This window comes from Echinops telfairi, unplaced genomic scaffold (genome assembly GCF_000313985.2).
Source record: "Echinops telfairi isolate 266 unplaced genomic scaffold, ASM31398v2 ScPeMD7_5592;HRSCAF=6446, whole genome shotgun sequence".
Taxonomy (NCBI): Eukaryota; Metazoa; Chordata; class Mammalia; order Afrosoricida; family Tenrecidae; genus Echinops; species Echinops telfairi.
The window spans coordinates 7,456,165-7,461,980 of NW_022109491.1; positions in this window are offsets into that span (position 1 = coordinate 7,456,165).

The following is a 5,816-nucleotide window of genomic DNA, read 5'->3' on the forward strand; positions in this document are numbered from 1 at the left end:
TAAGAGCCAGTGGTCAAAGACATTGTAACAGTTCATTCGAACCAAGGGAAATCCAATAAGCAAGTCTTCTGGCAAAGTGCCTCCGGGGGTCATAAGAGGCCTGAATAGGAGGGAGGGCTAGTACCTGCCGTCTCACATCCCAACAGGGGACAATTGCTAGTTCCCCTTTCACAGAGAATCAGGCATGGGGGTCAGGTTGTTTTGCCCAAGGTTAGAGTGATGGTAAGAAGCAAAGCCAGAATTTGAACCCAGACATTCTGGCTCCAGAGTCCATGTTATTCTTCTTTTTTCTCCAAAAACAAACACCTAATTGAGTGGAGTGTTTTACATCTCAGACCACCAACTCTGCATCCAACTGTTCAGTCCCCCCATCATTACCCCCTATTCCACCCCTCTCCAACCGCCTCTGATTGCTCTTCTCCGTGGTCCTCTACCCTCCCTTTCACGGAGCCCTGGTGGTGTAATGGTTACACACCTCGGGCTGTGATCCACATGGTCGGCAGTTCAAAACCACCAGCAGCTCTACAGTCACAGTCTTGGAAACCCACAGGGGATGGCTCTGAGTCAGCACTGACTCGATGGCAGGGAGTTATCCTCCCTGTCACCCAAGTCAACCCCTGTTAGCCCTCTAGTCCATTGCTTCATCTTCCATCCTGATAACCTCCCAAGTCAGTTCCCTTTGGCATGCATGTCTGTGTCCTGGTGTTTATTCATATCGTAGAGGTCCCATGCAACGTTTGTCCGTTGGTGATCGACCAGCCTCACTCAGCACGATGAGCTCCAGGCCCATCCACGCCCTGAGGTGCTTTGTGGTGTTGTCATTGTTTGTTAGTGATGCACAGTCTTCCATTGTGTGTGTGGACCAAAGCTGCTCTGTCCATTCTTCTGCTGATGGGCATTGGGCTGTTTCCAACAAGAGAGTACAGGTCTGTTCATGTGATGGCTCTTATTTCCTTAGCGTATGTACGCAGCAGAGGTATTGCTGACTCCTATAGAACTTCTCGTCCCAGTTCTTGGAGGGATGGCCATATTATTTTCCACCATGGTCGTCCAGAGTCCACGATCTTACCCACTCTCCATGCCATGCCACTGTTGCTAGCTGCCGTGAAGTCAGTTCCAACTTGACCAGCTGTGCAACCAAACAAAAGGTTGCCTGGTCCTGTGCCATCCTCATGTTAGTGTGTGCAGTCCGCTGTTGCAGCCCCTGTGCTGTGTCTTTGGATGCCTCCCAACCCGGGTGGGGGGTGGTATCTTCTACCACTAGATCTGATGATATTCCATGTGATCCAGAGGGCTTTTATTGCAAAAGCAGATGCTTATACTTTATCCTGGATTATAGGCTACAGTACAATTTTTTTTAATTGCCAGGGAGCACTGAGTAATTTATTTTCTGAAAAGGGGGCAGTAGGCCAAGTACATTTGGGAACCTGTGCTGTCAATCTTAAAAATAATTTTTTTTAAACTTCGATTAGCTTTTATTTTAAGCTTAATTTTTCCCCAAGCCATACGTTTTTGCTTCTTCACTTTCTTCTGTGATAACTTTTCCTTCTGTGCAACCTCCTCTGGCTTAGGAACAGTTTGTCCCTTTTCAGTAAGGGTCATCTCAAGGTGGCAAGGGGAGCTTGTGTACGGGTTGATCCCACCATGAGCTCTGGTTTAAATCCAGTGGCACATTTTGGGGGCTTTGTTCACCTGGATGTGCTATCAAGGACAGGAGAATCCACATCTAAAGCCTTAAGGTCAGCATTGCTCTCTGCATCTGTAAGCACATGCAGCAAAACTTCAGCACTCTTTTTGGGCCACCGGCCCTGGGTCCAATCCCACTGTTTGGCCTGGGCACCCTTACCAACGCCACCGTTATGACGTCAAAAGGGCACATGTTGCTTCTGCAAAGGGACATTATTCAAATATTGCGTGGCTTTCTGGATAGGCACACCCTTGGTGGCCTGGGCAGTCTTGGGGTGGTCTTAAAATGGTCCCCAAGATTCGACCCTCTTGATTGGCACGTTTACATGATGTTGTGGGATTTTGTGGGTCAAGTGAGTAGCGAACCATTTAGGCAGATCACTTTAAGCCACTGTGGGAAGAGGAAGAGCAATTCTAGATCCCCTAGAAATGGATCTTAGAAGAGCCCAGTGCCCAAGGAAGCAATTTCTACTACTTAGCTAAGTATTGTTTGGATTTAAGGAGGCTTTTGGATGTGCTCGATGATTTGGTTTATGTGACAAATATTTCTGGTTAAAGGGTTAAAGTTTATCTCAGGATAATAGTTTCAGAGGTTCATCCAGAAAGTCTGGAGTCTACGAGAATCTGAAATTCTGTTCTGCATTCCCCCGCCCTGCCCCGTTTTGAACAAGATTCTGATATAGGATCTTTGAGCAGAACAGTCAGTAACTGGAGCCGGGCACCATCCAGTCCTTCTGGTCTCATGGCGGCGGAGGCCTCTGTCCACGGAGACGACCAGCCACGTGTGCCATAGCTGCCTCCTAGCCGCGTCTCTTTCCTTTGTGACTCCGACAAACGGTTATACCTTGGTTGGCTGCTTGCACACTTTTAATATCCCAGGCATTACTCAGTGAACTAGGAGTTCGACCAGAAACAAGAAAGACGTCATTAGGTCAATTCACTGTGATGTTCCATGAAGCCATGACCCCAAATCCCCAAACCCATAAATCAAATCTCATGGATGAAGGGCTTGGTTATACCTAAGTGGCCTGAAGGGATTCCTGGTGGCACAGGGGTTAAGCACTCTGCTGTCAGTGCTTGGACCCAGCGGTTGCTGTGCAGGAGAAAGTGGGGGCAGTCGGCTTCCGTAAGGATGCACAGCCTGGGAGCCTCTCTGGGCCCTACAGGGTGCCTGTGGGTTACAATCAACTCAGTGGCAGTGGGTTTGGTTTTTGGTTTTAAGCAGCCTCAGTAGATACTTTTCCCCCCCTTTGTAAAAATATTTACTGTGATTTTTGGCAATTCAGTATTTTACAGGTGTGCAACTTATTGACAGTTATGTAAACAACTGTGCCGTCTTCCCCTAATCAATGTGGTTTTCCCATCATTGTAAACAGAAACTCAGTACTCCATAAGCACTAGCAGCCCCCTCTTTCTTCCCTCCTACCCCTGGTCACCACTAACCACCGTTGGTCTCTGTAGACATTTGCCTGCTCCTGTCTTTCTATATAAGTGAGGCCATACAGCATCCATCCTCTTGTGATTGACGTCATCCACTCAACAGAATGTCTTCAAACTCCATCTGTGTCGGAAAGGATTGGTTGTTGTACAGTTCCCACCTGTACAATTCAGTGACATGGGAGACATCCCAAGTTGTGCCACCCTGGTCACCCTCCTTTCCCCACCTGCGGACCCCCCCCCACCCCACACACACATAAACCCACTGCCCCCAAAGTCTCCGACTCAATCTTTTGAGTTGCCACTGTCACTTTGGTCCCACAGCACGGGTCTTACAAGAGCATAACCCTCAAGGTCTGGAAGGGCTTGGATTAGCAGTCTCCCAGGAAAAGGCAATGCCTCCTAACAGTTGCCAAAGGAGAGCTTTGAGTTGTTGGAAAAGCAGACATGGTTGGGGTGGGCCCGTTTTCCTCAGCTAGAATTCCTGTAAACATTGTCACCTTGCAGGTGATTATAAGAGAAGAGCCGAAATAAGGGCCGATCAATGGCCGGCAAAGACCAGGAGCGGGGGCCCAGGTAGAACAGATAAATATAGTAATTACTCCTGTTTGAATAGCAGGCTGATAATTCCCTCTCTGACTCCTCACACAAGGCCTTGCCCACCACCCTGTTCCTCGTCCAGGCTCAGAGAGTGAATTTTGCAACCAACACTGTTGGCCCCTCCTGGCCAGCCATGTTCCAGGGTTAGAGGGGAGTGGGATGAGTAAAGCGTTCTGGACCCAGTGGGGAGGTCAGGTTAAAAAAGATATAATCCACCCTGAAAGGAGGTGAGAAGATGATGATGAAAGGCAGTTTTGTGGGGGGCCGTCTTTTCCTGGAGAAATCAGAGGCGGCTTCAGAAAGGAAGTGAGGACTGAGCTGGGGCTTGCAGCCAGGAAGGTGAGGAAGAGGGGAGGGGAGGGACATTCAGAGGCCAAGGGATGGTTGTGAAGGGAGCCAGGATCATGTTGCAAGGCAAGAACCTGGCATAGAGTGGGCGTGGGTCTTCAATACTTCGTAGGTAAATCAGAGTGGGTGGTTCGATTGTACATAAATCCAGTGGAATCTGAGTATGTGCTAGGCACTGTGCGAGTGCTGTGGATTCATTCGGCGGGGAACTGGCAACAGCTGGGTCCTGGGGAGGATCATTCACAGGCTAGGTGCTGGGTGGGCATACAGACAAACTTATGAACAGCTAAGGGGCAGATGGCCAAGGCTACTGCCAGTGTTGCCTGTGCAAACAAGGCAGGTGCCCTCAGTCCAAGGAGGTGGCCTGGGAGCGCTCTTCTCCGCTGGAGCTTCCACATAGGGCAGTTGAGGGAACAGAGAGGTCATTTCCTTTGATAGAACCCAATTTTAACATTAGGTGTTTACTATATGCTGACTGCAGCATCAAGCGGTTTATATACACTCACATTGACTCCCAGGTGACGTAAATGGTTAGCATTTGGTTCTCGAATGGTGGCTAAGGGAAAGGCTGGAGGTTCCAGGCCGCCCAGTTAGTTCACAATAAAGACCTGGTGATGGGCTTGCCGCCATGAAACCAGCCATTGAACACTCTGGCCGCACAGTTCTTTCTACGCGGAGGCACACGGGGTCGCCAGGAGTTGCAGTAACCACTGGACAGCAGTTATTTTTTGTTTTTAATCTATTAGCTCACTTAATTCTCATAAAGGTCCTATGAGGCAAGTACTGTAACAGCAAAACCGTGACTCGGGAATGACCAGGTGGCACTCTTGGAAAAACTTGAATAAGGACACATTCATTAGCCCAGAGGAACTAGCGTCTGGAAGGTCTGGGCCCCGAAGGTCGGGCGGGCGTGCCCAGCTTTTATACTTTGCACCAGAAAGCAAGCAGGATTACAGAAGCAGAAGGGGTGGGGTTCTCTCGTGCAGAAGTGGCCGCTAGGCCCCAGGAAGTGGGGTTGAGGGATGGGTGGGCTTCAGGATTGAGGAAGTACATGGGGGAGGCAGTGTGTTGGGTTTCTTTTCCAGCGGTTAAAAATTCCCCGACGGTTTTCCTTACAGTGTGCTGATTCCATTTTACAGCTGCGAAAACTGAGGCTCAGCGACGGAAAGGCGCTTGCCCAAGGTCACACAGTTAGGAGTCCGAGGCAGAATGGCTTCCCGATTCTTAAAACATCCAGGTGTACCCTCCAAGCAAGGGTCCCGTGATCTTGGTGTCTCACGGGCTCGCGTCGAGCCGCGGCGTTTGCGTCTGTCAAGTGGGGTTAGGGCGTCCGTCCAAAGCTCCTGCTCAGACGCAGTGCGAGGCGGAGTTCGGGATCTAAAAAAAGGGCCCGAGTGCGGGAAGCGCACGAGGCGGCCGCCCCCTCCCCACGGACTCGGAATCCGTTTCCATGACAACCCGGCCAGCCACCGTGCGCGGCCTCGCAGCGTGCGTCACTTCCGCCCGTTCATTTCCGGGTGCCGGCTCCAGTCGGGCCCCTTCGGGCCCGAGAGCAGCCTCCGGGTTTCTTTGCGGGACCGTGTGACTCCAGCTCCGCCCCCCGCCGGCCGGACCGCGCCTCCGCCGGGCACGGGCGTCGGCCTCTGCCCGGGCCCAGCGCGCAGCCGCGGCCCCGCCTCCTTTAGGCCCGCCTCCGCGAAACGTCACCGCCGGGACGAGTGCTTCCGGGTCACTACTGGGCCCCC